Source organism: Heteronotia binoei, chromosome 14 (genome assembly GCF_032191835.1).
Source record: "Heteronotia binoei isolate CCM8104 ecotype False Entrance Well chromosome 14, APGP_CSIRO_Hbin_v1, whole genome shotgun sequence".
In the NCBI taxonomy this organism is placed as follows: domain Eukaryota; kingdom Metazoa; phylum Chordata; class Lepidosauria; order Squamata; family Gekkonidae; genus Heteronotia; species Heteronotia binoei.
Window position 1 is genome coordinate 32,104,304 of NC_083236.1, and position 25,650 is coordinate 32,129,953.

At 47.2% G+C, this 25,650-nt stretch overlaps 1 protein-coding gene across 1 annotated transcript in view; it reads right to left on the minus strand.

Moving 5' to 3' along the window:
* The window catches only part of DOK4 (docking protein 4), a 62,597-nt gene extending 42,956 nt beyond the window's left edge, over positions 1 to 19,641 (minus strand). The window contains exon 1 of the mRNA XM_060254295.1: positions 19,556 to 19,641. The gene's annotated coding sequence lies outside the window, so the exon portion shown is untranslated. The remainder of the gene's footprint in view (positions 1 to 19,555) is intronic.
* Between the last annotated feature and the right edge of the window lie 6,009 nt (positions 19,642 to 25,650).

The following is a 25,650-nucleotide window of genomic DNA, read 5'->3' on the forward strand; positions in this document are numbered from 1 at the left end:
AGTCATTTGCAGGAGGTTTGAAAGAAACAACATGAAAACTTTCTTTTTCAGTTGTCCACCATTACCACAGCAAAGCAGGTAAAGCCCCACTTTGTATGGAAGCAAAGCCATCAACACATGCTGAATTCAAAGAAAATCAAGGAATTTTAAGAAAAAGAAAGTAAAACTGCAGGCAGCATGGGGAGCAGAGAGAAAAGGATTATGTTGAGCGCAGGGGTGGAATTCTAGCAGGAGCTCCTTTGCATATTGGGCCACACCCCCTGATGTAGCCAATCCTCCAAGAACTTACAAGGCGTGTGTGGCCTAATATGCAAAGGAGCTCCTTCCAGAATTCCACCCCTGGTTGAGTGTCAGCAGTAACATCAAAAGTATTACCTGAGTCTATACATTGTTGACAACAGACTGGTACTGCCAGCTAAGAGGCTGACAGGAGCTTCCTACGAAACATGACGCAGTGACCCAGACGGACCAAGGAAGCTCAATCTCATCATGTCTAGGAAGCTAAGCAGGGTTGGCCCTGATTAGTACTTAGATGGGAGACCACCATGGAAGTGAGTCATTAGATAATAGCGAACCACCCCTGTTTGTCTCTTGTCTTGAAATCCCTACAGAGTCTCCATAAGTCAGCTGCAACTTGATGGCATTTTCCACCAACACCACCACCATACATGATTCATGGACTGAGCACCAGCAAAAACTAGTTTTGTCAACGATTAAGATATATTTTCTTGAACAAGACACAATTCTAATTCTATGATTCCTTAGCTCAGAGGGCAAGTAAAGCTTATAGGGGGAATTAGGATTTAAACGCCCTGACCTGGATAGCCCAGGCTAGCCCAATCTCATCAGATTTCAGAAGCTAAGCAGGTCAACTCTAACTGGTATTTGGATGGGAGACTACAAGGAATACCAGGGTCATGATGCAGGGTCTGGCAATTGCAAACCACCCTGGAATGTCTCTTGCCTTGAAAACTTCATGGCAAGAAGGGGGGGGGGGGGTTGAATAACCTTGCCTCCCCATTCTTGGGGACCATCTGAAATCCAAGCCACTTCTCTAAGCTGCAGTGTGATTTTGTTTGTTGAAAATGTTGACCATCTTAACACATTGAATCTACCTTATACTGAATCAGACCATCGGCCCATCAAGGTTAGTAATGTCTACTCAGACTAGCAGCAGCTCTCAAGGGTCTCAGGCAATCCCCTACTGCCTGATCTTTTTAGCTGGAGATGCCTGGGACTGAACTAGGGACTTTGTGCATGCCAAGCAGATTACCACTGGGCCACAGCCCCTTCCCTGGGAACCCTTAGGCTCACACCAAAATATGGCTCTGTGTTGCTAAATACAAGCATGCACTGCATGGAAGAAGGAAGTGACACGATCCTCCATGTACTGAAAGAGAGCAAGGGCTGAGAAAACAATAACATGGAGAGATTATTGAGGCAAAGAGAAATAGAGTGGAGGAAGGTGCCAAAAGTCAGCAAGAAACCATTTGTGCAGAATGGAAGGAGCTGGCAAGGCAAGGGAAGCGTTAAAGTTATGACTGGGCTTCAGCTGAATGCAAAATGTGATAATGAGCCAACAGAAAATCTTAAGGAGAGAAAGGACAGAGCACCCCGCCATCTCCTCCTTGTGACACCGCAAATTTCAATTTTAAACTTGAATAAAAAGTTTTAGGAAATGAGATGAAAACCACTGTAGCTAAAGGTCTGGAAAAGATCCCAGAACTTAACGCTGGGATTTTGGAATGAAGGAAACATGGTTCAGTCTATGACAAGCTCCCCAAAATCCACTGCAGATTCTTTTCTCTGCACTGGCTACCACTTCTGACAGTGAGAGTAATAGCTGACAGACAAGGCCATGTTTTCTTCAAAGTGAAAAGCGTTCCAAATCAGCTATGAGGTAGAAGGACCACAGACAGCCAAACTGCAGGGCCAGAGTGTGTGTGAGTGAAACCAGCAAGGTGTGCTCTTTCACTCTGTTCCTGTTCCTAGACAGTCTAGTTCAGAGGGATGTATTATCTGTCTGCTTGTATGAACCAGCTATTAGGACTCAGAACTTGGAAATACATCTCATGAACCTCGTCACCTCACACTATTCAGTCCTTGAGTTGCCTTTCCCCTCAAACAGATTTGTATGCAGGAACTGAGGATAAAATGAGAGGGTAAATGAACATCTGATTCTGACAGAGAACTAGTGGTGGTTAAAGAGTTGGACTCTGCCTATCCTAACGCACAAGGTGTTTGTTGTGAGGATAAAATGGAAGACAGGAGAACAATGATGTTGTAAGCCATTTTGGTCTCCCATTGATTAATGAGAATTAAACTGGAATATTTTGGTGAGAACCAGTGTGGTATAGCAGTTAAGAGTGTAGGATCATTCAGGTGACACAGGTTCAAATCCCCAGTCTGCCATGGAAGCTTGCTGGGTGACCTTGGGTCAGTCACACACTTTCAGGGCAATTTACCTCACAGGGTTATTGAGAGGATAAAATGGAGGTGATAATGACGTAAGCTACTTTGAGTCCCCATTTGGAAGAAAGGCAGGGTATAAATTAAATTTAAAAAAATTTAGTGTTCAGATATTTTCATGTTTTCCATGGGTAGAAAGGCAGCATTAAATGTCTTAAATAAATAAATAATCTCTCGATTCTTGCATGATGGTTTCTCTTCTGAAGTCATCCAACTTTCAAGGCATGATCTTGAAAGAATGAAGCAAGAGTGCTGGAGCACTTTAAAGACTAACAAAATTTGTGGCAGGGTATGAGCGTTCATGAATTGCTGCTAGAATGTGAGTCTACCTGTTCTATATATTGGAAAGTGGAGTGATGCCAAATAACATTAGTCGGCAAATAAAAGCAGGCATGACTGGGTTGGGTGCAATATGCAGAGGGGTAGTAGGTGTGCAGAAATAAGCATTGGTAATAAGACAGGAGACTCAGGTCTCAATTCATTCCAGGTGGATGCATTTTCTTGAGCTTCATTATCAGCTGCAATTCAGCAGTCTCTCTTTCTAATCTCCCTTTGAAATTCCTTTGTAAAACTAACACATTTTTTTAACCTTTAAGGTGCTACTGGACTCTTGCTCTTTTCTGCTGCCATAGACAGACTAACAGGGCTACCCATCTTGAAAAAATTTATTTATTTATTTAGAATTTATATCCCGCCCTTCCCACGGGTGGCTCAGGTTCTGAGATCCTGTTTATGAATCTGCATGGAGAAATGCAAAGAGATTAAACAGAATTCCAGCAATGGTGTTTGTGAGGGGCACGTTCACACACGCAAATAAGCAGTGGTCCTCAAGTGATAAGCATCCCTGCACGAACCAGGCCTAAAACACTTATTCGATCATGGAGATGGGGCCTCTACAGAGTCTGTCGCTAATGGTGCCACCGCCCATACTAAATCGACTGGTGCTCTATCCCAACCAATGGAATGTCAGTGCTCCAGCACTCATTGTTCTTCCTCATAAGGGACTGTTTTGAGAAAGAACTGGGAATTCATCTTTTTGCAAGAATCGCAGGCAGCAATCCAAAACAGCAGTACTGAGTAGCATGTGGCCAAGGCCCCACACAGTGTTTGAAAAACTAAGGACACGTTTGGTTGGACTCCTGCCCTCAAACAAGGGGGTGGGGGTGGGGAGGTTTCGCTGCGCCAGATGGAATGTTTATAGAGAGCCAAATCATCAAGTCCAGAAATGAAAGTCATTCAGCCATCAGAGAAAAAGAAAAGGGCAGAAGCTTCTTCTCGGAAACACAGAAGTCTTCACTGCAATTCACGGGGGCGGTTGAGGGGGCATGGAGCTTCATCTGACTTCCCAGTCAGGAACTGAGGTAACACTGCAGCTCATAGATGGAGCTTTGATTCAGGAAGGCCTGGGTTATAATTAGGGTTGCCAGCAGTGTTCCTTCTAAGCTGTTAGCATGAGCTAGCTCACAGATTTTTAGCCTCCAGCTCACACATTTTTGTCTTAGCTCAGGAAGGATGACCCCAGAGCACACTAATTTATGCAGCATCTCACAACTTTAATGCCAGTAGCTCACAACTTTAATGCAGTAGCTCCCAAAGTTAGAATTTTTGCTCACAAGACTCTCTAGCTTAAAGGGAAAATTGGTTGCCAGGTCCCCTCTTGGTCACAGCAGGGGGGTGGGATTTGGGGGATTCTAGGGTGGGAGGGACTTCAGAAGAGAAACCATCATGCAAGAATCGAGAGATTTTTTATTATCCCTAATGCAGTGATGTCACTTGCAAGTGGCATCATCACATTGGCAACATCCTGATTTTTGGGCAACATTTAGTAGGGGTTTTGCTTCAAAACCAGAGTTTGCCCCAAAAAACCAGAGCATCGCTGCATGCTGCCCCAACATGATGATGTCATCTGGAAGTGATGTCATTGTGTCATTTCCTCTACTGGCTGAGGCCCCTAATAGCAGGGAACCCCTGCCAAGACCCTAGTTCTTATCCCACCTCTGCCTAAAACTCATAAACTAAGCAGATTTACACCCATGTCCATGGGCTTAGAAGGATGCAACTCTCACCAGCCTAACCAACCTCCAGGGGCCTGGACTTCTCCCAGAATTACAATGATCTCCTTCACCCAGATATCAATCTGCTTTGGAGGGTGGATTCTATGGTATCACATGCCTGCTGAGCTGTCTCCCTACCTTCTGCCCTTCCCAGGCTCTGTTTCCAATCTCCAAGAGTTTTCCAACCTAGAGCTGGCAATCCTAAACCCTGCTTTGGATGGCCCTGTAAATGGCCTCAGTCATGTCACAAACTGTCAGCTTTATACTCCCAAACTCATTCTTGCCCGCTTTTCATGGTTGATGCTCTGTCTGAGATACAGTTGCCTGCTTCCTGGTGGGAGCCTGGAGTTCTCCTGGGATTCCAATTGATCTCCAAATCTCCAGGAAGCTGGAGTTGGAAACCCTAGCCTGAGAACTTCCTTCTCATGAACTGGTCATCACTAGAATGCAGAATCCTAACATAAAATAGCAAGTTCCTGAACTCTTTTTAAAAAAAAACACACATTTGTGCTAGATACCATCACAATTCTCTGTGGCAGTGAGTTCCACAGCCCAAGAGTTATGAGGCAATATGTCAGGGTCTAACAAAAATGTAGGTAGACCTAATCATATTTAGCCTTAGAAGGTATGTCCTTTATGAAGGACCCGAGCTAGTATTTAGACCATAACAAGCAAAAGATACTGGTAAAGAAAGGCAGAAGGCCACAATCCTAGTATTTATGCTAATCCAGAGGTTTCCTCCTACCTGCCAATCACAAAGAGGTCAATGTTGCAAGCCTTCTTTGCCTACAAAGGATTTGGAGGCTGGGAGCTTTGTAGGCCAAAGCCTAGCCTGAGGCCACAACGTTCCCAGACCAAAACCCCAGAGGCTTCGACTGAGCATTTCCCTTTGTCTCTCTTCAACTTGCCAACTATCCATTACAGTGGATGACCTTGAGGTTTCCTGTTTTGAGAGATAGGAGGGGGGGTTCCACCCCCTGTGCTTGCAACAGCCTCTCCACTTTCCTCTCAGATCATCCTTTTCTATGATCCATACACCCCACCTGAAAGCGATCATCCCTCTATCCCTGTGCACTTCTATGAAACCCCCATCAACACCCAGGAGCTGTTAGTCCAGCCTCCCAAACTGAATAATTAATGCCTTGGAGGGGGGGAGAGAGAGAGAGAGAAAGAAAGAGAGAGAGAGAGAAAGAGAGAGAGAAAGAAAGAGAGAGAGAGAGAAGAAAGAAAGAAAGAAAGAAAGAAAGAAAGAAAGAAAGAAAGAAAGAAAGAAAGAAAGAAAGAAAGAAAGAAAGAAAGAAAGAAAGAAAGAAAGAAAGAAAGGCACTTAGATCTGACGAAGTGAGCAGTGACTCACAAAAGCTCATAAAAAGGTAAAGTCCCCTGTGCAAGCACCAAATCGTTACGGACCCATGGGGTCACATCAGGACGTTTTATTGGCAGACTTTTATGGGGTGGATTGCAATTGCCTTCCACAGTCATCTACACTTTACCCCCAGCAAGCTGGGTACTCATTTAACTAACCTCGGAAGGATGGAAGGCTGAGTCAACCTTGAGCCAGCTACCTGAACCCAACTTCTGACGGGATCAAACTCAGGTCATGAGCAGAGCTTGGACTGCAGTACTGCAGCTTACCACTCGTACCATGGGGCTCCTACAAAAGCTCATACCCTACTACAAATGTTGCTAGTCATTAAGATGCTATTGGACTCTTACTCTTTTCTATTCCTTAGATATCTTTGCCTTCAGATTCCAGGGTGAAAAATACACAGGAAATCAGACACACTTTACTTTGGGGAACAGGTCCCCAGATCTCAGGGCCCTCCCTGTCTGTGTTCTTTGAGCCTGTTTTAAGTCACAATCCTACTAGGGGTTGGTTGGCTGCAGAATGCAGTGTACAGTTGGTTGCACAATCTGAGAACAGAATTAATTGAGAACATGTCTTGTGTGAGACAATGAAATTAGCGGGAGTCATGCAAGAGGGAGAACATGCCTTTCTCAAGGGTCTTCCCTCCACTATTCCACAGGGCAGGCCCAGGACTGTTTGCTGCTCTACAGGGAATAAACAACCCTGCTCCCATCTGTATTTTTTTCATATGCAGAGCAGAAGGACAAGAATGCATTTGGGATGCTGCTTCCTTTTTCATTTCAGCAGTTTGGCAATCACGCTTCAGTGCTCTGGTTTCTCTAGTCCAGGGGTGGACAAACTTGCTTAATGTAAGTGCCACACAGAATAAACGTCAGATGTTTGAGAGTCATAAGACATGAAAGTCAGATGTTTGAGAGCAGGAAGGAACGAAGGAAAATAGATGGGGAGGAGGGAAGGAGAGGTGGAAAGAAAGCAACTTTAACTTTAAATGCGTTCTCCAAGCCGCCGGCTGGCTTAGCTTGAAGAAGTGATTTAAAGAGACAAATTACTTTTCTAACCCAGCCGATGGGGTGGTGGGGACTTTAAGACCCACTCAATATGTGTGAAAGAGCCACATGTCGCTCCCGAGTCATAGTCCGGCCACTCCTGAGCTAGTCCAAAGTAGACTAACCCATTCCAGGGCATCACCCTTAAGTCCCACTTTACCTTCAAAAATATATTGGACTGACAGAATAAATCAAAGCACAGACATTAGGTCCTCTCTCTGTCAGAAATATATATTGTTGAGGAAGACGCTTTTTGGCACGTGAACATTTAGATATTTATACCCTGCTTTTCTCCTCAAAGGGGACCCAAAGCAATTTACAGCAATCTCCCCTTTGATTTTATGCTCACAAGAATAACCCTGTGAGGTAGGTTGGGCTGTGTGAGGATTCAAACCAGCGATTCCCGGATCCTAGTCTGACACTCTAACCACTCTACCATGCTACCTGTCACACCAGCCTTAAGGGGATTCCATCATTTACCTCACTGGTCGCGTCAGCCACCCACCCAGTGTCGATCCCAAACAGCAGCCCTTTGTAACACTGCCTGCATGAGCCTCACAGGCTCCTTGAGGAAAGATAGCAAGCAGAAAACCCCAAACTGCATCACAGCACCATCCTGGAAAAGTTCCCCACCTGGAAGCCTCAACCCTTGCATTTCCTCTCATGCTTGCCTGCACAACTCTCTCAGTCAAAGTGAGCAAAAGAGATCCTAAAGGGAATGCACACATGCTGCCAGATGTGCTGCTGAGGCTATGCAACAGTAGCTTTGCAAGGCAGGCTATTATTTATTTTCTTTGATTTGTATCCCGCTCTCCCCCCAAGGAGGGCTCTGGGCAGCTTACAGGGCATGTAATATTGTGATGAGAAACAGAAGATAAGGGTTTAAGAAACCCAGGCATTTAAAATTCAAGTTCCATGCTAAAAGTCAAAGTCACAGTTGCCACCATAGTAACACAGAGATAGAAGCCTTCTGAACACTGCTGTGGGGTGTTGAGCTACTAACCACTAGGCTGAGCTGATGACAGGGGAGGCCAAAGGAGTCCATCGACTTAGCCTGGCAGAACAGCTGTGTTTTACAGACCCTGTGGAATTGCAGTAAATCCCATAGGACCAGGTCCCATAGGACCTGAAGGGAGTTTGTTCCACCAGGCTGGGGTCAGGGCTGCAAAAACCCTGGCCCTAGTTGAGGCTACTCAGATGTCCTTCAGACCAGGGGTAACCAGAAGGTGTTGATCGATTGAGTGTAAAGCTCTGTGGGGCACATATGGGAACAGACGGTCCCTGAGATATGCAGGTCCCTGGCCACATAGAGCTTTAAAAGTCAGTGCTAGAACCTTGAACTGGATCCGGTCCTCTACAGGCAGCCAGTGCAGTTGGCAGAGCACCGGCTGAATGTAAGCCCACACAGGTGTCACAGCACACATGCTGCTGTATTTTGCACCAGATGCCGATTCCAGGTCAAGTTCAAGGGCAACCCCGCATAGATCGAGTTACAATAATCAAGCCTGGAAAAAAATCATTGCATGGATCACAGCAGTGAGGTCCTGGGAAGTGAGAGAGGGAACCAGTTGCTTGACCAGGCTAGATAGCAGATTGCTTGGGACCCACCTGGAAACTAACCTGATCTCTTTGGAAGAATAAAGAGTCCAGTAGCACCTTTAAGACTAAGAAATTTTGTTGTAGCATAAGCTTTCGAGAAACACAGCTGTCTTCGTCAGATGCTCTCACTCTCATCTGATGAGGAGAGCTGTGCTTCTTGAAAGCTTATGCTACAACAAAATTTGTTCGTCTTAAAGGTGTTACTGGACTCTACTATTTTGCAGCAACAGACTAACATGGCTAACTCCTTTGGATCTTTGGAAGAATGTAAGTGCAGTAAGTCATCAGATATCCATCAAAATCATTGACAGCCCAACTAAAAATTACCTGGATTACAAGAAAAATCTGAAAACGACATTTTGGGACATTCCTCTCTCCAACAAGAGACACACAATCCCATCCCAAATGGTCGTGAGCACTTAGCAGCTTGATATTTGGTAGAAACCTAGTCAGTCAGCTGTGAGTTTTTGTTGTTTTAAAATCCAAAGCACAAGGTGGCTTCCAAAAGCTCTCCTGCATAGAAATCTTGTATTGTCAGAAGACCATACTCCAAACAACAACAGAACTGCCTCCTGCCTCTCTCTCAGCCAGGAATCTCACTGAGTGACCGTGGAGCAAAAATACCTCTCTTGGCCTACATCCCTGAGAGGGCTGCAAGGAAAATGTCATGAAGGAAGAAGAGACCTATACATGCTACCTCCCTGAGGGCTTCAGCCCCTCCAAGAAAAGGCAGGGCAGAAACAGATAAACACAACACCACTTCTGATGTTATCAAGGCAACAACAGGGGAGGGGGGGGGGGGACCTAGTTAGAAAAGGACCTGGAGGAATTTCTTTCAGAGAAGCAGGCCAAAACTTACCATCAAGATTAAATCTACATGGCTCTGCTCACACCGTTTCCCTTGAAACCCGTCCGGCTTTCTAAGGGATACAAAACTGGTAGGTACGCATTTATTAAATTGAACCAGCTTGAGTTGGTGCAGAAGTGTGCACGTTTACAGTCCACATCGCTCCAGCCTTTAAAGGGAGGTATCCTGTGACCTAAAGCAGGCTGCCCCCACAGTACTATCTTTTCGCCTTTTCACTTCAGTTCTCTGAAGGGAACAAGAAAGAGATAAAGACGTGCATGGCAAAAAACGGACAGCCCAGCTTTTGTCAGGTTTTGGAATCTAAGCAGAGTCAGCCCTGGCTAGTATTTGGATGGCAGACCACTAAGTAAGTTCAGGGACACCACAGAGAGACAGGCAATGGCAAACCACCTCTTAATGTCTCCTGTCTTGAAAACCCCACAGAGTTACCATAATTCAGTTATGACTTGATGGCAAAAAAACCCCACCATGAAATACAGGCTTCTATCTTGTAGGAACAGATAGGGCATTATGGGTGCTGGGACATTTTCTAGTAGATCAATGGCCTCCCACAGGGTTTCCAACCTCTCTTGGATCTCCTGACAAGAGATCTGTGCACCAGGGTGGGGGTGGCTACTTTGGAGGGTGGGCTCTTTAGCATTATACCCTCCAGAGGTCCCTCCCCTCAACAAACCCTGCCTTCACCAGGCCCCACTCCTAACATCTCCAGGAATTTCCTGACCATGAGTTGGCAACCCTAGCACCCTCTTCTCACACAACAGGGCCAGGCCAGCCAGTGATAGAAAGGTGATGCCACTAGAGACCTGCATTGCCCCGGGGTGAGGGCATCCGGCCCACTATGGCAGACTACAGATCTGAACCTATGTTATCCAAATGATCCTACTCTAAGCACTATTCTGCGCAACTTTTCTGATTTCAATACTCAGTAAGCTTTTTGGCCTTACATAGGAGGTGAGAGAGGCAGCAGCTGGCTCATCCAAGCTCTCTGAGACCTGAGGAGGAAGGCCAACCCGAATTGGAGCAAGGGAGCTGGTCCACACAAACCCATGGCAACTGGTAGAGGCACCGCCTGGCCCACTTTGAGCCCCACAGCCCCCACAGCTGAGCAAAATGTGACCATTAGGTGGACTACTCTAGCCCTGCTGGGCTGCGGGAGATGAGATACCCAGCCAGTTGGATAGACAGGCTGCTGCCCCCTCTCTCCTTCAGGGGAGGGAGGGACAGAGCTGAGGCCAGTGTGGGCTGCGGCCCCTTGTCAAGGGTGTTTTTCCTTCCCATTCTGCCCTTGGATGACAGGCTTCTAGTCCAGACCAAATTTATTTATTCACTACTTACACTGAACTTCATCTTTCTCCTAACAGGGATCCAAAGAGGTTTATATCTTTCTCCTCTCTTCCATGTCATCCTTACAACTGTGTGAGGTGCATTAGCCTAAGAGTGTGTGATTGGCCCAAAGTCACCCAGCAAGCTTCCAGGGCAGACTGCGGATTTGAACCTGCATCACTCAAATGATCCTAAACTTTAAGCACTGCTCTGTGCTGGCTCTAACCAAACTGTTCTGATTTTAACCCCTATTAAGTTTTTCAGCCATACACAGGCCAGCCCGGTTTCTCACCAGATCTCAGAAGCTAAGTAGAGTCAACCCTTGTTTGAATTTGCATGGGAGACCTCCTACGAAGTCCAGGGTCCACTCCTGACACAGAGGCAGACGGTGGCAAAACTTCTCTTGCCTTGAAAACTCTACAGCAGCACCAGAAGTCAACTGTGACTTGATGGCACTTTCCACCACCAAGCTTCTCAAGGCTGAACTCTCAGGAAAACGTGCCTTTGGCTCCTTTTTCACATTTCACACCTAGCTTAAAGGAGGAAGAATACCTATGCATGAGTGTGTGTGCAACTGTGTGGGTGTGAGAGAGGGCTGTTTGTGTATACATTCTTACATTGTTTTCAGAACAACCAGCTCTTGCAAAGATGCTCTGCGGGGTTAACAAACAACCCTGTAAAACAAAGCCAAGAAGGATGATGCTATCTTATCAGCTCCCCACCAGCACTGCTGCTATCTTGACTAGGATAGGGTGAGGAGGGGGGACACATTCTCATTCTCCCCTCCCCCCCCCTCCATCAGCTCTATGATCTTATCAATTTCACCTTCTTTAGGAGGAAAGGGGAGGGGGAGCCTGTTCATCTAGTTCTCTTGCTAGCTTAGCAGTGTCAGCCTTATCAAGGTCTCTTGGAAACTATGCAAAGCTTCAACCCATCAAACCTAAAAACGGGATCTTATCGGTCTTGGGGGTGGGGGAGAGAGTGGTCAGAGCCAGAGGGCAGATGGGCTTCATCTCCAGAATGATCCACCTATAAAATGAATGGTTTATCAGAAAGGAATTTTAACTGTGTCCTTTTAGGGCCTCTTTGCAATGCAAAGGAGTCTTTTATTTTATTGACAGATTGATTGCTCTGCACCCGGTAAAATGGGAAGAAACTGGGTGGCAGAAATCCCAGGAACTTCAAATGTCAATACTAACATCTAAGTGTAAGGATTCTCACCCTAAATCTTGAATTTAAAATGTAGTGGTTCTAAACATCAGGATCTGGCACTTGAAAAGCTGAAATAAGTCAAGAAAGCTGAAATAATTTTGCAACCCTGGAAGGCATCACTCAAAACCGCACTTGTGCTGCTTGATTCGGATACCCAAGAACCCTCTTTCATATTAGCATGTGTGAGAGAGCGATCAACTAGGTTCCTAGTCCTTATGATTGCAAAGGTAAAGTAATGCTTGGTGAAATCTCAGGAGGGTGACTGAATAAACTTTTCAGATGCCTTTGGCAAGTACGGCTACTTGCCCTACCCTATGACAACAATTAGAGTAACTTAAGTAGTAATAGGAGTTTGATCCCGGTGGAAGCTGGGTTCAGGTAGCCAGCTCAAGGTTGACTCAGCCTTCCATCCTTCCAAGGTCGGCAAAATGAGTACCCAGCTTGCTGGGGGGAAAGTGTAGATGACTGGGGAAGGCAATGGCAAACCACTCCATAAAAAGTCTGCTGAGAAAACATTGTGAAAGCGATGTCACCCCAGAGTTGGAAACGACTGATGCTTGCACAGGGGACTACTTTTACTTTTTAAAGTAGTAAGAAACGTGGGATGAAAGAAAAAGAAAGTTCCTCAGATTCTCAGTTTATAACATTTATACAAGGACACAGAATTCAGCTCCCGTGTTATTTCCTTTTTTTGGTGTGTGTGCAAAATGTTGATTTTAACCCTGATGCTTTAACCCTGATGCTGGGCATTTACTTTAAAATGAGGGACAGATTGTTCACTGTGAATGGGCTGGGAGAAGGCCTGACATTATGAGAAGATCCAAAGTTTAGTAATTTTTTTTTAATTATATCTTCCTGCCTTTCCACCAATTAATCTACAAAACAGCATACAGGTAATATTTCAAATAATGTAAAATTGACTGCAACTGTGAAAATAAGTGCAAAAAGAGAACAGTAGACAAAATCCTGGGGGAAGTTTTTCTCTCAGGCCCTTGGAAGCACAGAACACAAAATAATTTTCTCAGTGACTCAAAAGATAATTGAAGGCCTTCTGTAGAGATTGGATTTATACCCCACCCTTCACTTGGAGTCTCAGAGCAGCTTACAATCTCCTTTCCCTTCCTCTCCCCACAACAGACACTCTGTACGGTAGGTGGGGATGAGAGAGCTCTTTTGAGAACTGTTCAAGAGAACAGCTCTGAGAAACTGTGACTGACCCAAGGTCACCCAACAGCTGCATATGGAGGAATCAAACCCTGTTCTCCAGATTAGAGCCCGGCACTCTTAACCACTACACCAAACTGTCACTATCTCAGAAAAGGCCCTGCCCAAGGCTGCAGGCATCAAAGATGGAGGTGCTTGGAACAGAGAAATACTTCAAAGTAGGCTTGACAACTGATGATTTGGGGGTGAAGCCTGGGAAGTCTAAGGAGGAGAGGGGACCTCATCAGTGTATAGCAGCATACAGTCCACCCTATGAAGGTGCCATTTATCTGGAGATCCATTGCAATTCCAAGAGATCTCCAGGTCCCAGCAGGTGATCGCCAACCCTATCTGAGAGAACTGGGTTTGATTCCCCACTCCTCAACATACACCTGCTGATGTGATCCTTGAGTCAATCACAAGCTCTCACAGAGCTGTTCCTCTCAAGAGCAGTTTCTGCAGGAACTCTCTCAACCCTACCTATCTCACAGAGTGTCTGTTGTGGGGAGAGAAGGGAAAAGAGAATGTAAACCAGAGACTCCGAGTAAAGGCTGGGATATAAATCCAACTCTTCTTCTTCATAATCTGTGAGCAGATAGTCCTTCATATACCTTAACTACAGATAGTTTATTTTTCAGGTATACCCTGGCTTTCTTCCATCACAGAGCTCAACACAGAATATGAGGGAGATGCCAAGAGGTCTCTTATCCAGGCACTTACCGGATCAAGATGTTCTCAGCCTATACAGGTTCACTGCCTTGTGTGATCTCCAACCATCCACTGGTTTTATAGATCAAAACCAACGCTTGGAACTGAAGCCAGAAATGAACTGGCAAGCTGCTTAAGCTTTCTGAAGCCAAGAAGCACAGTTGGTCCACTGAGCACAACCACATACTGCTGGTCAGAGTTCTGGCATCTGGCAGAGGTCTGATCATCTGGCATCCTCAACTCACCATTCTTAAGAGTTTGATCCAGGGCATTTTTTGTAGCAGGAACTCCTTTGCATATTAGGCTACACACTCCTGATGTAGCCAATCCTCCAAGAGCTTACAGTAGGCTCTGTACTAACAGCCCTGTAAGCTCTTGGAGGATTGGCTACATCGGAGTGTGTGGCCTAATATGATAAAGAGTTCCTGTTACAAAAAAAGCCCTGATTGGATCCGTGAGCCACTTGGGGTGGGGACTCCAATGCCAGCCTTCTCCGGCCACCTCTCTTTCTCACAGCAGCCGTGCGGAGTAAACGAAGCAGCGTTTGAAAAAGAAGAGCATTCCATACACTGAAATGATCAGCCTTTGCCAATGCTGTGTCTGATAAGCAGGGATGTTTGAACACCTGCCAGTTCAGCTCACGACTTGGTTACCAGTCACAAAATGGGAGCCAATTTTTTCTACAGACTGTTCTTCAGTTTGTCGACACATTCCTGGCTGTTGGGCAAGCTGTTTCGCTGTATTCCTTCCTAATGGCACAGCGCAGTCAGGATTTTTGCCCATGTTTATCTACCAGTTTATTTAATTACTTTGCTTACACCAAATCAGAGCCTTGGTCTATTGAAGTCAGTATTCTCTACTCAGTGGTCCTCTGGGGTTTGAGCTGGAGGTCTTTCATGTCACTGCCTACCTGATCCTTTCAACTCCAGATGCCAGGGGCAGAACCTGGGACTTTCCACATGCCAAGCAGATGCTCTGCCACTGAGCCATGGCTGTATCTCCTAGTGCTTCAGAGGAGAAGGCCTGGCATATTCTTCCACAATTTCCCTCTTTCAGGTCAGACAGCAGTGATCCTGCTCATCTATGAGTTGATGCCCACTTGTTTTGTGCATCCCACATCCCTGCAGCCCCGAGCAGAGTCTGAATTGTCACATTTTTGCACACTAGGATTTGTAGGGAGATCTACAGCTCATCCAGAGGTCCTTAATGCTCACACATGTGCAAGAATTCTCATACCTCTGGCCACACCCATCCCAGCCATCCCCGCCCACCTCACTTCTTGACCGGTGTCAATTTTCCCAAATTGGGTGTTTTCTGCTTTGACACAGAGAGTGATTAAGAACCATTATCAAAAGCAGAATGCAACCTGCAGTCTTGCCAAGGCAACCAGTAGCAATTAAAGACCAGCTGCATAAACATGACTGGCACCAAGCAGGGACCACAACCCCAGAGTTATTGCAGAGTAGGGTGGGCCAGCATTGGAGACTGGAGGAAGAAGGAATAGATGGGCTGGGAAAGGGGCTGAATCACAGCAAAGGGCATGGCATGAGGGTGAAGGGGACACAGAGAATGTGTTCATAGGCCCAGCAGCAGCCCATGGAGCCTGCAGACACTTGTGTGTGTGTGTGGGGGGGTGCTGTGTGGTTGGCACCTTACACTAAAGCAGTGCCCAGGTCAAAAGTCATATGGAAATGACCGGGGGAGGGGGGGGAGTCATGCTTCCAACCTGGCAGAGCTAGTCCCATCAAGCTCAAGTTACCAACTTGAAGGTGGGGCCTTGCAATTCTCCTGGAACTAAAACTGGTCTCCAAAACTACAAAGATTACTTCCCCTGGCGAAAGTGGCTGCTTTGGAGTGCAGAATCTACAGCATAACATCCCCACATTCCTTCCCTATACTCTGCCCTCCTTAGGTACTGTTCCCAAATCTCCAGGAATTTCCCAAGCCAGAGTTGGCAACCCCAGGCACAGCTCAGTGGCTGAACACACATTTTGTTCACAACAAACCAGCATCTCCAGTAAAAGGAGGACAAGGAGAAGGAGGTGGGAAGGGCCATCCTCTGCCCCAGAATCTGGAGAGCTGCTGGCAGCCACAGCAGACTATATTAGGGTAGGCAGAGAGTAGAAGGCAGTTCAATTTGTTTCCATGAACCAGCATCCACAGAACCAACCTCTCACATTAACAATAACCTAGAGCAGGGGTAACCAAACAAGCTTAATGTAACCACATAGGTGTATGAGAGCCACAAGACATGAACATCAGGTATTTGAGGGCAAGCAGGCAGGCGAATAGATGGGACGGGAGAGGTAGAACAAAAGCAACCTTTAAATGCATTTTCCAAGCCACCAGCTTGGAGATTTAAAGAGACAAATGTCTTCTCCAAGCAGGCCAATGGGGTGGTGGAGGCGTTGAGAGCCACACAATACATGTGAAAGAGCCACAGTTTGGTCACCCCCGGCCTAGAGGAATCACAGTTACGAACAGGCAGGCAGGCAAAAATGCTTTTCTGCTGGCCTCTCACATTATGCAGGGGGCAGGTGCTTGCAGTAGCCAGCTTGAAGAACACACACGCTTCTACTGAGTCAGACTGTTGGTCAGTCAAGGTCAGGGTTATCTACTCTGACCGACAGCAGCTCTTGGAGGTCTTAGGTAGAGAGGTCTTTCCAATCACAATGATCTGGTCATGGTTGAACTGGAAATACCAGGCCTTGAATTTGGGACCTTCTGTATGCAAAGCAGATGCTCTGCCGCCAAGATATGCCTTCCTCCTTCATTCAATCCCAGGGATTCACACGTGTGGCTTCGTAGTGGGGCTGAAAGGCTGTGAACTAGCAGTTGAGAAGCCACAGCTATCAAGATGCCCTGACTGGGATCGCTCAAGCTAACCCAATCTTGTCACACCTCAGAATGGGCAGCCCTGGTGAGCACTTGGATGGGAGGTCACCAAGGAAGCCCAGGATTGCTATGCAGAGGCAGGCAATGGCAAACCAACGGCAATGGCTGGAGAACGAGGGAGGGCTTCCTGCATGGGAACAAGCCAAAAGGTGTTTTCATCTTAAGAACTCAAAGTGTATGGAGACAGGCCAGTCATGTGACTCTTCTCCCACCTGACCCAGCTAGCTCCTGTGATTTGGCTTAGTGCACTACAAGAGATGCCCAGACATGAAACACAACGCCAGCTCCTCTGGATTTGTGCAGCTTGTTTTGCAAACAAGGTGAAAACAAAGTTAGTATCCATTAACGTAAAAGTAGGCCACGTCCCCACTGTGTAATCTTAATCCATTTTAACGACTGCGGCTTTTTCCCTGAGGAACCCTGGAAACTGAAGCCTGACTAAAAAAGTCTCAGTCTTTCTAACTGAAGTCTTGCCACTTCCTCCAAAAACAGTATCTCTCAGGAATCTTGAAGTGTCAGGTAGATGTGTTGTTTCAAAGGCCAGCAGTGCAGGTGCATCTAAAGATCTGGACCTGGGAAAGCCCGATTCCAGACAGAAAAAGCCAAACCACCCAGAGCTTGAGTCAAGTACCCAGTCAAAGACAAATCACCCTTCTTTAGAATTCTCAATTAGTGTAATGTTGGTATGTGAGCATGTATGCGCTTGCGCTGTTGCTTGGGAAATATAGCATACACATGAGAGAGAAGATGGTGCTTTGTGCAGGCAACTCTGAATTGCCTCCTTTCCTTCCTTCCACATCACGCTCTGCTCCCTGATTTGTTGGTGGCTCATGCTTCAGCCTGGCCCCTCATATAGAAGAGAAGAGCATGATTCCATGGGTACATGGGATTCTGGAGGTTGGAGTGTTTCCTATGCCACATTCCTCTTTCCAAAAAGCTCATCTCAATTGCGGCCTGCAGCACCCCTTCCATGGAGGCTACCCACCTTAGTGAGCTGCCCAGGCACAGATGCTCAAAGGGCATCCCTTTTTAATTGCAGAGTAATTATTCCAGGGCAAGGGGGCTCAAGACATAATGGAAATGATTATTATGAGCAAGGGAAATTCACCTTATGAGCTCATAATTCTGTAGCTTCCGACATCGCCAGAAATGGGTCTCAAGCCGCTCTCTTTCAAGCCACAGTATTAAAGACCCTTTAACTGCTGACTGTGCTTTTCAGCTACAAAGACCAAGTTGCCCACCACCATCAATAATCATCATTATCATCGTCGTCATCATAATAGCTTTTTTGAGCAGGAACACAGTTCTAGCTGGGTTGACACCAGGGGGTGTGGCTTAATATGCAAATTAGTTCCTGCTGGGTGTTTTCTGCAAAAAAGCCCTGTGTGGAACGATGGTGTCATCAGGGGGCATGGCCTAATATGCAAATTAGTTCCTGCTGGGCTTTTTCTACAGCACCACCACCACCACAATGGGAATTTCAAGGCAAGAGTTAAATAGAGGAAGCTTGCAATTTCCTCTGCATAACAATTGCCATCTCCCTTGGCCGTCTCCAATTCAAATATTAGCTACGGCTGACCCCTGCATAGCTTCCAAGCTACTCTGGACTATTCTGGCTGTTCACTCCTAAGAATCCCCAAACCATCCCCTCCTGGAACACAAATTAACCATGGTGTTTCCTCTGAGATCTCAGAGATCTAAAACCACATTTGTTCCTCTCACAGACGGAAAACCAAGAGTTCCAAAGCCTTAGCCAAGCAAACAGGACCTCTGCCTGAGAAAGCCCTCTGGCCTAGGGGTGACAACATTTTGGTCCCTCATGGGAAAAGATGTCCCCTTAAATACAGTGATTTTCCAATACAGAGAAGCAGTGATGACATTAACCAACTGCCCATACTAAGCCTCTGAGCAAACTGCCATCCGCCCTTTTAGCTATCTCACTGGAAGTCAGGATGCAACCTCATGCACACTTCTACAGCAGCAAGATTCAATGGGTTCCATTATTTCCTAGTACTGATGGCTACGGCTAGACTATATAGCCTTATTTAAAAATTATATGAAATGACGCAAAGTTAGGATACATTCGCACCAGACTAAATACCGTAATGCATTTCGCAACTGGATTTTTACTGTGCAAGAATAACAAAATACCACTTGCAAAACGCCTTAATGTATGGGTGACATGATCTTTGGGGGAGTCCCTGTCCTATTTATGCTTGGGGGGAGTAGTCCCCATCTCCCTATTTTGATCATCCGCACAGATGGAGCTCAGTTACCATCACGGTCCCCGTTCTACAAAGGAGGCTGCCGAAAAGGAGGGAGACGCATTCACTCTCACAGCCATGCAGGGGACTCCAAGCTCCCTCCCAACCCGACCTCACAAGACTGTTGTGAGCGCATCGACCAAAATACGGCAGCCCAGCATTGGGGCCGGCAGGACGTTTTTACGGCCGGCTCAACCCGCCTCCCCCTGCAAAACCCCATTCACACGAGGGACTAGAACCCGTCTCCTGCGCTGTGCGTCATGACAGCCCCCAAGGGAAGCCGTCCAAAGCGCCGGATCCGGGACGCAGCCGGCGCCCCAATCGAGAACCCCCCAGGATCCTTCCCAGTCCCACCCCCCTCCCTCCCTCCCTCGTCGAGGGCCGCCTCGCCTCTCCTCTCCACCCCTCCCCGCAGACAGACGCCAGCGGTGCCACTCGAAGGGCGCCACCCCGACCCCGAGCTCTTCCAGCCTCCCTGGGGAACCTGCCCCCCCCCCTCGCCGCCCCTTCTCCCGACCACCCCGCCGCGAAGCCCCGGCCCTTACCTGCTGCGTTTTAGGAAGCCCAGGCGCCGGGTGCTGCGCCGCGCCGCCGCCGGGCCCGAGCGCACTGGGCGCTGCCTGCTTGCCGGGGCGCCCCTGCCTTCCGTGCTGTGGCAAGCCGAGCCGCTCGGGGGCGCAGGCAGCGGCCGAGCCTGGCGCCAGGGCTGGCGACAGCGGAGCTCCCTCCGGCTCCCTCCCTCTGCTTTGCAGGCGCGCTTCCCCTGCAAAAACACACGCACGCGCGCACCCCCGCCCGGCTCCCTCCTAATCTGTCCCAGACACGCCGGCAACTCAGCCCCTCGCCGCGCCGTATTCCTCCGAGCGGAAGGGCAGCCCCGCTTTCCACAGTTTGCGGGAGCAAAGGAGGGGACGCGCATCGCCGCCCGCCTCCCACCGTGGCGCTGGGGAGGGTAGCAACGGCACCTTGCTGGCCAACCAAGAGGGGGGGTGTTTCTTACTCCGGGGTAACAAGCAGGGCCTTAGGGACGAAGTGCAGCCAGACTCTCCGCAGCCGAAATGCATGGAGCGGTGACGTCTTGCCCAGTCCGAGGAGTATTTTCCCCACCCTCAAAAAAAAAACAAAGGTCGCAAGGCGAGTGACAGCCGTGCAAGCGCCCGAGTCTGTTTAGGATCGCATGGTTCAGCCGTTTGCTGAAGTCAAAATATCTGAACAAAAACAAAATGGAAAAGAAATATTTTTTTGTAAGAAAAGAAAAACTCAGCGGATTGAAAAGCTGCTTTTAAAAGGTAGGGCAGGAGAGGGCTCCAGGTGGGGCAGCAGCACACACCCGTCGGCCTCGCCCTCGCCCTACCTGCCGCCCTGCTTTACAGCCTGACGCATTCGAGAGGTAGGTGCCTGCCCAGGCTGCCCACGGCCTCATCCTGGCCCCCGACTTTCTCAGCCAGAGGCCCTGGGCTACCTGAGCACCTGCACAGAGAGGACGGATAGATCCAAGCCATGGAACTCTTTAATTTGCTTGTTTCATTACATTTCTATAAAGCCCTTCCCACAAAGCAGGCTCAGGATGGTGGGCAACAGCTTAAAACAAAGGAAAAAGAGAACTATCAAACATACTATCATAAAACACAAGCCAACAGGGTGCCACAGTAGAAATTGACCCCCAATGACATTAACATAGGAGGGAGGAGGCAACTGATGGAGCTGACTGCTGTCCTCAGCTGTATGCCTGGTGGAACATCTCTGCCTTGCAGGCTCTACAGAATTGTAATCCTGCACAGAATCCTGCACAGTCCTGCTGTTATCTGGCAGAGAGTTCCACCAAGTGGAGCCAGGACCAAAAAGGCCCTGGTTCTGACTGAGGATAGCCAGACACTCCGTGGGCCAAGGACGTCCAATAGATGTTGTTCTCCTGAGCATAGTGCTCTCTCTTGAGGGGACATACCAAGAGAGGCAGTCTCACAAGCACCTTGGTCCCTGGCTGCTGTCTCACTGGAAGTAGAATCAACACGTCTTGGACAGGAAGATTTGATTCTGCATAAGCTTTTGTTTACTTGAATCCACTTCCTCAGAGGTGCTGGATTCTTTGCACTTGGTACTGCCAGAGAACCATGTAAAAATAGCAGAGTGCTCAAGGCTTTAACACAGCAGAGCCGGGGCTAGGTGTGGCCGCCGTAAAGTTACATGAAGTCAGCAATTAGTTCTAAGACTAATGAACAACTTTTATTAAAGGAAATACATGCATGAAAGTGCAGGTGAGAGATAGGAACAGATTGCCTGTTCTTGCTAACTAGATGGTGTTGGATGTTGGCCAAGTGTCCAGCCTCCATGGTGCAAGATGGGGAGATCATGCACCTTCAAAAGGGCCGTGACAGAGGAAGTGTGTGAGGAAACTGCACCCTAAGAATAGTATCCTGCTTCAAATGAAAGTATCAGATAGCAGGAAGGAAAGGCTGCCCTGTGTGTCCCGACCTCTCTGTCTAAACTCTTTGATGCCGTCTCTCGGGTTTGAGATAGGAGACAGCGCAAAGTCTTCCACTTCCAACAAGAGTAACCAACAAGATGGTTTTGCCATAGCCTGCCCTCCAGGGATTAGTGTGGTATAGTATTCAGAGGGTCAGACTAGTGCCTGGGAAGCCCAGGTTCAAATCCCCTGCTATGGAAGCTTGCCGGGTGACCTTGGGCCAGTCACTTTCCTTCAGCCAAAGCTGCCTTGCAGGGTAATTGTTGTGAAGATAAAATGGAGGAAAGAGCCATGTGAATGGGGGCAAAAGCGAGGCATAAATTTTTTTCAGTAGGTTCTTTGCTTTGCAGGGGGAGATACTTTGGAAAACTAGGAAGTAGGTCTTAGGAAATGCCCCAGAAGGCACCAATGCTCCCTCTAAGCTGCAGAGTCTTGTGAGTCTTGTGAGCAAAAATTCTACTTTGGGAGCTACTGGCATTAAAGTTGTGAGCTACTGCATAAATTAGTGTGTTCTGGGGTTATCTTTCCTGAGCTAAGACAAAAATCTGTGTGCTGGAGCTTAAAAATCTGTGAGCTAGCTCACACTAACACAGCTTAAAGGGAACACTGCGTGGAATCCACAAGCACTACATTGGAGATCACTGGATTTCCCCAACTGACAAAGGCTCCCCAAGGCCTCAGGCTATCACCCAGTCTGGCTATCTGGTGGTGGAAAGAGCCATCAAGTCATGGCAAGAGACTTGCCTGAGGCCGATTTCCCACTCACCTTATGCCGCTCTCAGGGTTCCTCTTCTCAGTGGGGTTCCTTCTGATTTCACATTATCTGCCCTGGGGCTGCAGCTAGCGTAGGCTTTTTCACGCCGCAAACAGGAACTGGTTTTTAGAGGTTTCTGCTTGCGGTGCAAAAAAGCCAATGCTAGCTGTAGCCCCAAGGCAGATAGTGTGAAATCAGAAGGAAGCCCTTCTGAGAAAAGGAACGTGAGAGCGGCATAAGGTGAGTGGGAAATCAGTCTCAGAGTCTGCCATTGCCTGCCTCTGCATAGGGACGCTGGACTTCCTTGGTAGTCTCCCATTCATGTATTAACCGTGGATGATTCTGTACAGCTTCCAAGATCAGGCTAGTATGGACCACCCCTTTCTGAGACCCCTTTCAATGATGATGAAACCGAACTGGGAACTGTGTGCCTGCCAAAGCAAGTGGCCTGCCCCTGAGCTTTGGTGGACCCTCCACTTCTAGAAGATCTCTTCTGATGCTGTGAGGGCACTGGGGTCAGGGACTCGCCAGGTCACATACCTGCATTGCCAACAATAGAGGACATCACCAGGACCATTCCATGTCTGCACCTCAGGTTTGAATCAGGTTTCTAATTACTGAAATCGACTCATTTGAGCTGGAGGTGAGCGCTACACATTTTTGGTGTTGACCTCCCACTGTGAGCCCTGTGCCCAAAATCCATCTGGCTCGGCTGCAGAACTTGCCCAAACCTGCCATCTGACCTACCAAAACCCTCCAGGCTCTGTCTCTGACTCACCAGAAACTGGCAGCCAGCCTCCACCCCTTGTTTAAAATAACAACAAAATGCTTGCTCTGCCTATTTAACAGGTAATTAGAAAATTGCATACTGTCAACTATGCAAAAGTCTTTCTTTCTTTCTTTCTTTCTTTCTTTCTTTCTTTCTTTCTTTCTTTCTTTCTTTCTTTCTTTCTTTCTTTCTTTCTTTCTTTCTTTCTTTCTTTCTTTCTTTCTTTCTTTCTTTCTTTCTTGGCAGGGGAAATGGGTAAGTGTTTGCTGTCTGGCAGTCAAAGAAACCAGACAATCACCTTCAAAAAAGCAGGATACTGTTTATCTGAACCTCGGAGGTTTTTTTTTTTTTTTTGCTGAAAACTGGTTGAAATGGGATCCTATTTTTCATTTCCCTCTGGGTTTAGTTCTCTCTTAATTATTATTCTCAATTATTATTCTCTATTTTGGTTTCTCTTTGATTTCACAGCAGAGGCTAGTTTCTGCAAAACAGGAATGCTGAAGGTAGACAGGTGGGATATGAGTTGAAGGGAAGAGCTAGGGGGATTGCACATAGTTGATATTGACATGCTGAATTTTGCTGCTGCTGTTGAACTCTTGATATAGCTGAGAGGAATCTGATCTTGTCAGAGCTTTGTCTGCTAAGCAGGGTTCAGTGGAGCGCACGTGCAACTCTGGACATCTAAGGTCATCACAGACTTGTTATTGCTCATTCTTGGGTGGCTGCTTGTTCATTGGGAATAATTGCAATCCCCATCACAAATGCGGTTCAGCAGGTTACCTGCACCTGTCACCAGAGGGTAGGCACAGGCTGAATAAATCAGCATAGTGCACATGCAGCCCTGGACATCTAAACCGGGTCAGCCCTGGTTAGTACTTGTAAGGGAGTCCACCAAGGAAGACCAGGCTTGCTATGCAGACGGGCAGTAGCAACCACCTCTGCTCATCTCTTGCCTTGAAAATTCCACATCATCATCATTATTAGATTTTAACAATGCACTGAGGCTGTGACCTGGATAGCTCAGGAAATCCCAGTCTCATCAGATCTCAGAAGCTAAGCAGGGTTGACTCTGGCAAGTACTTGGATGGGAGACCTCCTTGGAATACCAGAGCTGGGAGGCAGGGGGAGACTTTATTCAGCCACTTCTCTGAATATCCTCCATTCTCCCCAGTAGGGATCAGTCACCAAGGTCGCCATGACTTCCAGGTGATCATACGTAGACACACATACACATTTTAAAAATGCACTGTTAATAAACTGTTGACTTTACCCATTTTTGTGGCTTCCCTTGTGGTAGCTGCAGGATAATAACAGGGGAGGTGCCACAAGGCAAAAGAGGCTTCTGTGCAACTTCTTTGCAAAAGCTCAGGACTAAATTTCTCAGCACTCACACAGCTAGAGAGCTAAGATGATGCAGCAGTTGGGATCTGGGAGACTTTGGTTTGAAAACCCCATGAACTTCAGGTGCCATGCAGTTTGCTAGGTGAAGTTGGGCCTGTCATATTCTCTCAGCCAAACCTACCTTGCAGGGTTCTTGGGAGGAGGATGGGGGAAGGGACAGTCATGTTCCTTGGAGGAAGAGAGATAAAAATAGAGAGAGGAATGCCTAAAAAAAAGATCACATTTCTGTTAAGAGCCAGTTTGGTGTAATGGTTAAGTGCACGGACTCTTATCTGGGAGAACCAGGTTTTGATTGAAAGGACAGCTGCTGTAAGAGCTCTCTCAGCCCCACCTACCTCACAGGGTGTCTGTTGGTGCGGGGGAGGTAAAGGAGATTGTGACCGCTCTGAGACTCTGAGATTCAGAGTATAGTGTGGGATACAAATCCAATATCTTCTAATATTCTTAAAGAAGCAAAGAACATGTCAGACTTGGCTCCCAGCATTTTAGATAATCTTTCAGACTGGAGTTGTTCTGGATCATTCACAAAACCAGGACACAATGACAGGATCTTCTACAAAAGGTCAGTTTGTAGTTGAGAAAAGGATACAGGTGTTGTGATTGGACTAGGGTCTATGAGAGACCCAGGTTTGAATCACCACTACTCCATGGAAGCTCACTGGATGACTGTGGGCCTAACTTAACGTTCCAGGAAAAAAACGGAGGAGTAGAATTTGAATTTATACCCTGCCCTTCACTCAGAGTGGCTTATAATCTCCTTTCCCTTCCTCTCCCCACAATAAACACACTGTGAAGTAAGTGGGGCTGAGAGAGCTCTTTTGAGAACTGCTCTTGAGAGAACAGCTGTGAGAGAACTGTGACTGTTCCAAGGTCACCCAGCTGGCTGCATGTGGAAGAGTAGGGAATCAAACCTGCTTCTGCTAGATTAGAGTCCATTGCTCTTAAGCACTACACCAAATTGGTGGAGGGGAGGCTGATGTGTGTAAGCTGGTTTGGATCCCTATTGTGGAGAAAAGTAGGGAATAAATATCAAAATAATATCTAAACCATGTATAGGGGGGGGTGAGCTCTACCCTTAGCCCTTTTGATTCTCAGACTGTCTTGACCTTTAATTAGAGCATAAAGCATGAACATTTGCATAGCAGTTTCAGTGTTCAAGCACTTACATGTACATCAAGGTAGGCTACTACTATTACCTTTAGGCTGAGAGCCTATTAAGTACACTCCTAACACACATCTAAGCCTTCAATGG